The sequence below is a fragment of the Callorhinus ursinus genome, unplaced genomic scaffold (assembly GCF_003265705.2).
Source record: "Callorhinus ursinus isolate GAN/ISIS: 27379988/994484 unplaced genomic scaffold, GSC_fseal_2.0 scaffold2, whole genome shotgun sequence".
NCBI classification, from domain to species: domain Eukaryota; kingdom Metazoa; phylum Chordata; class Mammalia; order Carnivora; family Otariidae; genus Callorhinus; species Callorhinus ursinus.
This window is the reverse complement of record NW_027397064.1, coordinates 90646134-90656081: the sequence shown is the minus strand read 5'-3', so window position 1 is coordinate 90656081 and position 9948 is coordinate 90646134.

Below are 9948 nucleotides of genomic sequence, written 5' to 3'. Positions count from 1 at the left end.
CCCCCCACTCTCCCTCATCCCTCCCTCCCCTCTTTCCTCCCTCCCCTCTCCCTCTCCCTCCCACATCCCTCCCTCCCCTCTCCCTCACTCCTCCCTCATCCCTTCCTCCCTCTCCCTTTGCTTAACCATTACAGACAAATCAACTAAGTAAAAACCATTAAATTTCCCAGAGGTGTCCATTCTTCTTTTCCTGTGGCCTCTTCACTGAGGGCTACTGTCAGTGTTTGTGAGGAAAACCTACTGTTAAACCCATAGCTTACTATGTTTCTCTAAAAAAAAAAGAAGTAACTTATTTGTTCAGAAGGCTCACAAATACGGTTCATTGACTTTTTCTTAATAAGTACTTTTCATACTGACTCTTCCTTTTTTTAAATTTTATTTATTTACTATTTTTAGTTTTTTTCTTTTTCTGACCAACTCTTCCTGGATGAGGTGGTCCAGGGGACTGGGAAGCCAGCCCAGGGAAGTTGTTGTGTGTCTTTGTGTGGAAGTCACCAGCTTCGGGTGGGAACCTTGCCAGGGAGGATGACACCAGGGTTGTGCTTCAAAGCCCCATCTTGGTTTGGTACATGTGAGGTTCTGGTAAAGCTGGACGATTTTTTATGAGCAAGGAAAAAATCATAAACAGCAAAATAATAGCTCAGTTCTAGAGATTCCGTAAAGAGCAAAGAAGGATCCCACAGAGCACATTTTAGCTGGTTAATAAGGAAGCCGAGTACAATGGGTCCGTATATAACCTGCTCCCACGTTCTATCAATATATAATTACCACATATTTTCCAATCTGCCCCTGAAAGATGTGTCAGGTAAAATAGATTGAGAAGAAAATAATGGTGCTTGCTGCACAATATATTAGATTGATACCTGTTAATACTGGAGCAGGCTCCTTGCAGGATGATTGGAAAGCCCGGGATGCTCTCAGTACAGACCGAATGACTATTTAAGTTCTTTGTTCTTTTAAATATCTCTGTACACATGGGTCTGCATAGCATGCAGAACATGTACATTTATTAAGACTCCCTATCTTAGGAGTTGGAGGTCTTATTAAACTCAACCAGGGGAAACCTATGGGTTATGTCGAAAAACGATTTGTCTCCACTTCCCTCCCCTACTCCCAGTGCCAGGGGCAGTGTTGCAGGCTTTTTCCTCCTCTGTTGGGGTTGGTGGGGGCCTTGGGAGGGGCCCTGTGGTACTGGAGTCGGGGTCATGCATTTACCATCAGACCAAAACAGACTCCAAGCTGTTTTTCCCATTTTCTTCTTTCCTTAAAAAAATAATAAAAAAAATAAATTAAAAAAAAATAAAAAAGGGTGCCTGGGTGGCTCAGTCGGTTGGGCGTCTGCCTTCGGCTCAGGTCATGATCCCAGGGCCCTGGATCGAGCCCCACGTCAGGCTCCCTGCTCAGCCAGGAGTCGGCTTCTTCCTGTGCCCCTCCCCCCTGCTTGTGCACATGTGCGTGCTCTCTCTCTCAAATAAATAAATAAAATCTTAAAAAGAAAGAATATTTGGAAAATGTAAATGCACAAAATACAAATACAGTTGCTGAGAATCTCACTACTTTTTTCTCGCATATTACCTTTTGGTCTCATAAAAATAAGAGTAGACATATGTATCTTTATAATTACAATTAGTGTTCACATGCTCTTTGGAATTTTGATCTTTTCCCCCAACATGCTATATCACATTTTCCACCTGTTTTTATCCAGATTTAGCACTAGTCATCTTAAATTAAGGCTACTTAACATTTCATCATGATGATAGGTCAGAATTTAAGTTAGCATGGATATGTCTCATGAGGTGCTTCATTTGTTTGTTTTTTCATTTATCAAATTAACACTTTTCAGACATGGGTTCTGTGCCAGCATTGGAAAGAGTAAGATATAGTCCTTGCCTTTAAGGAGGCCCCAGACTAGAGACATGCAAACTGAGGAAGATCACTAAAAGAAAACAGTTCTCCTATGCACAATACTTCTGACACCAAATGTGTGGGAGGTATTCCTACACCAGTTTCCAACTCTCTGGACACCAACTGGGTTTCCTACAAATCAATTCTGACACTCCTCGGAGTTAGCACGGACCCCACAGGTTAAGGGCTCCGTTCCACAAGACTGTCCCCACTTCGGATGCCAATCACGAGAACAGGCCTCCTGCACTTCTGACGGATTAGCTGTAAATTGAAGATTCCCCCCATTCCCCTTTTCGGGCTTGATAATTTGCTATAATTGCTCACAGAACTCAAGGAAACACTTGACTTACACTTACCAGTTTGTTATAAAGGTTACAACTCAGGAACAGTCAGATGGAAGAGATGCACAGGGTGAGGTGTGTGGCAAGGAGCTTGGAGTTTGGAGCTACCAGACCCTCTATGGGCATTTCACCTTCCAGCACCTCGATGTGCTCACCAACCTGGAAAGCCCTCTGAACCCTGTGGTTTAGAGTTTTTATCGAGGTTCCATTATGTAGGCACAGTTAATTAAATCATGGTCCACTGGCTCCATCTCTGGCTCTTCTCCCTGCCCCCTTCCCTGGGGGTGGGGCTGAAAGTTCCAACCCTCTGATCCCCTGGTTGGTTCTTCTGGCAAACAGCTCCCATCTGCCAGGAGTCCCCTTATTAGCAAAAACTCAGAGGGGTTTGAAAGGGGCTTATTGTGAGTAGTAAAGACACTACTCTTACTGCTATCACTCAGGAAATTTCAAAAGATTTAGGAGTTATGAGACAGGAACTAGGGACAGAGACCAAATCTACTGTTTCTTACTATGTCACAATATCACAGGCCTCGGGGTAGATGGATGTACTTGAGGACAGCACTATGTACTCCCTGTGGGCTTGGGTCTGTGGTTTAAAGGGTGGAGGAATTCTCACCTAGAGTCCTCAGAGAAGGTCTTAGGGGTGCTTGAGCTGGGCCTTGGCAGACAAGTGGGGGTTCAGCACACACAGGTCGGGGCAGCCTGTGGAGAGTGAGCATGGCTCACTCCCAACTAGGATGACTGTGTGCTTTGTTGTCCAAACTGGGATGCTCCGGAGAGTGAAGGGGCGACACCAGGTGCAATCCAAGCCAGTTCCTGGCAAATCAGATGTGTGGTCATCCTCAGTGGAACCCTCATCAAAACCAAGGTGTGCTAGAGCTGGAGGGAGGGTAGGGTTCCTTGTAACGTGCAGCTTCAAGGCCATTGCCCTCCTCCTGACCAGTCAGAGCAGCCTGGGAATCTGCATTTTAACAAGCACCTGGTGTTTCCCATGCAGTTCATGGGCTACATTTTTTTTTTAATTTAGGAGCCTATTTAAATTTATTTTTTAAGACTTTTTACTGGAAATCCTTGAAAGTACATACAAAAGCAGAATAAAGAATCCCATAGGTGTTCATTCAACCCCAATAATTAGCTTTCCTAATGTTTCATCTGCTTATCCCTATGCCATTTTTTCCCTGTACAATTTTTTTTAAGTTAGAGTATTTTAAAGCAATTTTCAGACATTATTTCACCCATATACAACATGGACTTTTTTTTTTTACACAATCACAATACAATTGTCACACATAACAGAACTCATGATAATCTTTAACATCCTCTCACACTCCGTTGTTGAAATTTCCCTAATTGTCTCAAAAATGTCTCTTTAGAGTTGGTTTGTTAATATCCAATAAAGACTCGCACACTGTTTTTGGTGGTTACATTTCTTAAGTCTGAGTTTTTTTTCTTCTTTCCCCCCATGTTTTTACTGAAATTCCAAGTAGTTAATGTATAGGGCAATACGAGTTTCAGGTGTCGGACTTAGTGATTCATCACTTGCATACAACACCTGGGGCTCAGAGACTTCTTTTTTAAACTTGTGCTGTATACTTATTGAAGGAATGGGCCATGTGTCTTGTGCAATTTCACAGATCACATCTTGAGGAACACCAATCTAGACCTTCTTATTTAAGTTATCAACAGTCTTTCTTTCGGGAGAACTCTCCCATGGACTTGGGGAGCCCCTTGCATAGACTGACAGCCATCGGGGGTGAGGACTTCACCATATGGTGAACAACATTTCTCAGGGGGCACATTCCTTCCATTGTTTATTCATTTTTTTCATCAAATAGTATTCCGATGTGCCATTCACCCTACAGATTCAGTGACGTAAAAGAAAGTTCCTGTCTTCCACGAGTGTGCAAGTGCAGTCGAACTGGATCAGTGAGGGCAGTAAGGAGTTCTGGATGCTGGCTCTTACCCACACAGGTGAGAACAGGAAGGTACAGAGAACTAAGGATGCTTTTCCCCGTCTTTATATATTTATTACCTCTTGACTTCATCATGACTTTTAAAACCATGAAAATGTTTATGGTAAGTAAAATGATACAGAGCTGAGTCAATCCAGAGTTGACATTTTCCCTCCTATCCCTTTTAATCTCAACTACGGAAGTCATCGATATCAACTGTTTGGTGTGTGTCCTTGAGCCAAATCTTATAATCTGAGAGGACCTTCGGCGGTGGCCACGGGGTGTGAGGGCCTTTGGAAGGGTTCTGGCTGAGGAGGAGTCCCTTGATCTTGGGGGCAGTGGGGAGCCCCTGAAGGACTCTGAGCTGGAAGGAGGCATGCTCAGATGTGTGCTGGGAGACCTCTGTGGCCAAGTGTAGCCCAGAGGAGATAAGGAGCACCTGAACTAGGCAAGTAGCTGTAGGAATAGACAGGGGACACATGTGACCGAGGGGGGTGAGGAGTGTCCTTTCCTTACTGGGCAGTCTCACGCTGGCCAGCACCTCCAATTGAGACATTGTACTAACCATGGGTGTCCACGTGGTTTGCTCTCACAGCCCTTGGATGGGTTGACAGAGGCTGTTTGGAAGCATTGCTCTCAGCAGGGTTCTCAGTGGCGTGCAGGCCCAGCAGGACCCATGATCATTAATTAGTGACGAATGGGCATGGTGGGGGGAGTGGCAGCTTGTGTGTGCCACTCTTGGCCCAGCTACCATGAAGGATGGTGGTGGGGAGGGCCAGGTAGCTTGTGATACTCCAAGAGCTGAGGCAGCAGCATCAGGGATAAAAGCCTAAGCTTTGGAATTGGAACTATCTGGGTTCAAATGCTGGCTTTACCACCTGTGTGATCTTGGACCAGTGAATAAACTCTTCTGACCTCCAGCTTCTGTGTCTGTGAAGTGGGATGGATGATACCTGCCTCATCCAACCCCCAGGATTGTGAAATGAGAGAATATGCAGAGAGCACTTGGTACAGTGCCTGGCACATAGTGAGGCAGTTCTTGGTGTATGATGACATTATCTCCTGAGTCCCTCCCAAGGCTGTGAAGCAGGATGGTTTTGAGATCTCATGGCCCTCGGAAGGAGCCTGCCAAGTTGTTGAAGGTCAGACAGCCCGGGTGCAGCTGGGAATGGTTCCTGGATAATGCTAACTTTCCTCCTTTCTTACCCTCCCCTCCCAGGTTGGCTGTTGTTCTGTTTTTTTACTTTTTATTCCCACCATTTGATCTTTGATGTGCGTTTTAATGTAATTTCACCCAGGGCAGGGCCTGGCTGCAAGGCTTGCTTTTCATATTTGTCTGCCTGTCAATCCTTCAGGCCCGACAGAGATGGGCACCCACCATGTGTCCCATTTACCCCTTGGCCTGTTATGATCTATGCCGTGGTGCCCAAAGGGACACTGTATTTATAGCATCATGTGTGTTTGTGTCCTGACTTAACCTTGAAATGATGGCTTTAACTTATTTCGTTGACCATGCCTGGGGAGCAGTTTGATGATTTTTCACATCCCTTTTCCACCCTGTTCCATTTCTCTGCAAATGATAGCTCCTTGTCTCCAGGGAAGAACTCTATCATCTCCATTCACTCACACCCTGATTGGAAACACTGCCTGTGGGGGTGGCAGGCTATCTGGGAGTAGAATATGCCAGTTGTTCCTGATCTGTTTTTCCTGAAGCAATTATGTGTGCATGGAATTGGGGACAGGAGGGACCACTAAACTGCCATCTTTTTCCTTGGGAACGAGGGGTGACTGCCTGTTAATATTAAATCACTTGTGGCTCCTTGCATGATTTTTTTGGTGTTCAATTCTTTCTGGTTCCTGAGTTCTAGGCTATTAAATTGTTAGACCTGTCCACTTATATGTTAGGATTTGCTGGGATGGCATTTGGTAGCCAAGATGTAGCTAAAGGGCAAGATGGAGGGGTTGGACAGCACATTCTTTAGTGGCCTCTTTCTTGTATATATATATTTTAAGATAATGTGTTAGTATGATGGTTGTTAAGACTGTGTTGAAAACACCTTTGGGAAGCAGTGTGAAATAAACAATTGGAACATCAGTGGGCAGATGGGCAGATGGTCAGGGGAGGAAAAAGGGTAGTCTGTGGGAGACACCATTTTTATGTGCTGGTTTACCCCACCAACCAAGGGTGCAGGTGTGACTCGCTGCGGGCTCGTGCTCCCTGCCCATCCCTTTGCAAGTATCTGTGTGTTCTGGTGGTCTTTTATCCATGTGTTTTTCTAAGCACTGAGACACAGTCAGCTAATTTTACCTTTCCTTTCACAGAAGCTTAACTTGCTCCTGATATTTTATGTAATCCTTATGTGCTGGAGAGTATGTACCAATAGACAGGGAGAGGAAGGGCACGGGAGCTGGGAGAGGTGGGAGATCCAGCTTTGAGTATTGACAGTATAGTGTGGTGGTCTGTGCACGTGGGCCACTAAGTTTTGGGATAATATGTTACATGGCAGTGGATAACGATTCCAACATCTGTTGAGTAAGAGGATTTTTCAATCTCAGCCACACACGTACTCAGAAACAATGCCCCATCACCCAGGCTGACGTCAGCACTCCAAATTCCTTCCTCCTTCAGGGTAGGCTTTCCTTGGCAGTGGGGTAGGTGGAAGTTGTATTTGATCAGTCAGGGTAGGGTAGGTTATGCTGTGGTAACAAACAACTCCTAAATTTCAGTGGCATACATAACAGAGGTTAATATCTATTCTTGCTCAGGCTGTGTGCCCCTGTAGGTCACAGAGGTGGCTCTGCTTTAATTTTAAGTACTCAGCGCCCCAAGCTGTCCGAGCAGCTGTTGTCTAGAAATTTGTTGGTCACCATGTCAGAGGGAACGTGTTCTTGAGGATCTTGTACTGATAATTAAATGGTTCAGCTTAGAAGTGAAGGCGATCAGAATATGCTATCCCAAAATATACTACTTTGGCATGAGGATTATTTTGAGGTCAAAGCACTTGAGAAACAGCAAACAGAGGAGGAAGTCTCTGCCCTCTTCCTGCCTGAAAGCAGGGCGTGCATTTCTCCCTTTGTGAAGGTATCCGTCCTTTTCTCTTCAACTTCTGAAGAGAATAACTTTTAATCACTGTAGATGACTCTTATCAGTAGAGAGAATACTGACTTGAGTCTGCATAATAGCCTTACTCGAAAAACCTCACCTTCTGTTAGTTTTCCACATATCTTTACCTTATCACAACTTACTATCCCTAAAAGCCCAAACATCCTTTCCTTTGTCTTCTCGCTTTTCCACAATCTCTCAGCCCTTGTTAAAATGGTATGTATGCTCTCAAGCCTAATTAATTACTTCTTCAGGTTTTCACTTCTTTTCTGTGCAGCACCCTATCTTTGGTCAGTTTAACTTGCAGTGTTTGGCTACTGAACATAAGAGGGTAGAGAAAAAATATTTTTCCTCCCCTACAGAAGTGACACACATCATGTCATTGACTACAGCTAGTCATATGGCCACACCTTGTGCCCAGAAGTTTTACTAAGTGTTTATTATATGTCAGGCACTGTGACAATTGCTTGGTATAAATAGTCTCCTTTGTCTTCCCAACAACCTTATGAAGTAGATATTATTATCGTGTCTTCCATTTTACAAAGAGGGAAACTGAGGTACACAGAGGTTAAGTAACTTGCTAAAAGTGAGACAGTAAGTGGTGGATCCTGGACTCAGACCCCAGATTCCATCATTGGAGCCTAAGCTCCCACCACCACAATTTACTGCCTCTCTGATTGGAGTTAGAGCCATGAGAATCACCAAAGATGGTCTGAAAACATTGAATCTCAATAGATATATGGGTCAGCATCTTGGTATCTCTTCTCCAAGGAAACTCCCTGGTTTCTATGCAAATTTGCTGAATTTCTGCCCAGAAGCCTTCTAGCTTCACATATAAAGTGGTAAGGGGAGTGTGGTGGGTGCCAGGATGGCCATTATCAAATCCAAAAAGTATTTTATGTTGCCAAACTTGAAACAACAGCCTATGACATTTTTCAAGGGCTTACTATGTGCCAGGCTCATTCTAAATCCATTACATTTTTTTAGTCCTCATAACACTCCAATGAGGTATAGGTGCTATTATTATTCCCATTTTACTGATGGGGAAATGGAGCTACAGAGAGGATAGGAAACTTGCCTAAGGTCACATGACTGGTAGGTGGAGGGCCCAGCAAACCTTTTGGAATGGTATGGCATTGAAGAGTATTCAATGGATTAAATCCAGTGGATAGATTTTATTTTTTTTATTTTCTTGCCCAAACCTGTAACATGGTATCAGATGATTTTTTGGAGGGGGATCAGCTCTTTTATTAGATGTGTTTCCTAATTTTTTAATGTAGAGCCTGAGGTACCAGTAAAATGGACAAGGAGGAATTTGGAGATATGGAGGGAAATAGCCATTGAAGATTGAAATTTTTAATAAAGGACACCTATTCTAGTGTTTAGAGATGGAGTGTTTTGCGTATTTGTTGTCAACAAATGTTTCTTTTTTTTTTTTTTGTCAACAAATGTTTTTAAGAACTTGAATACATTTGGTTCTCTTAAATGCTTTCAATGGTCCCTCTCTTACTTTACTTTGCACTACCCATTAGGAGGGGCTATACTGGGCACTGCTCAACCACAGCTGCCTCACTGCCCAGTTATCCTAAATTCTGATTTGATGGCTTTGGAATTAGTGAGGTTGTTTGTTTATTGAAACATTTCAAAATTAAATAAAACTTGTAAGTACATTACAAGGAACTGTTCTTATCCTGAACCATTGACAGTAAGTCTCATTGCCCATGAATACTTCTGTTTGTTTTTCCTAAAACAAGGATATTCTCTTATATCAGTGGCTCTCAAAGTAGCATCAGCACCTCCTAATAATATGTCAGAGATGCAGATTCTTGAGCCCCATCCCAGACCCCCTGAATCAGAAACTCTCAGCTACCTGTATCTTAACAAATCTTCTAGGTCATTCTGACCAACACTCAAGATTACACAGCATGTATTCTGTAGAGTATCCACATCACAACCATACAAATCAGGGAATTAATACTGGTACATTACCATGATCTACTCCTCCCAGTCCATTTACATTTTGCCAGTATCCCCAATTTTCATGTCCTTTATAGCAAAAGGATGACACCCAGACTCTCCCATTGCATTTCTTTGTCATGTTCATTTAAAATATCCTTCAATTCGGAATAGTTCCTTAATCTGTCTTGGATTTTCATAACCTTGACACCTGAAGATGACAGGCCAGTTATTTTGTAAAGTGTTCCTCAATTTGCATTTGTCTGATGTTGCCTCATGATTAGACTCAGATTATGGACTCTTGCTAGAAATATCCTAGATGTGATGCTGAGTTTTTCTCATTGCATCCCATTAGGTGGTGCACAATTTCAATTCTATATCTGATGATGTTTACTTTAGCTACTTGATTAAAATGATGTCCATCAGACTTCTCCACTATAAAGTTATTTTTTGTCTCTGTAATTAATAGGTATTTTGTGAAGAAAAATTTTGAGATTAGGTGAATTCACTGTTCTTTTTCAAACCCTCTCTTCCTTCCTTCCTCTCTCTCTCTCTGTTTTTCTTTCTTTCTCTCTTTCTTTCTTTCTTTCTTTCTTTCTTTCTTTCTTTCTTTCTTTCTTTTTTTTTTTTTTTTTTTTTTTTTTTTTTTTTTTTTTTTTTTTTTTTTTTTTTTTTTTTTTTTTTTTTTTTT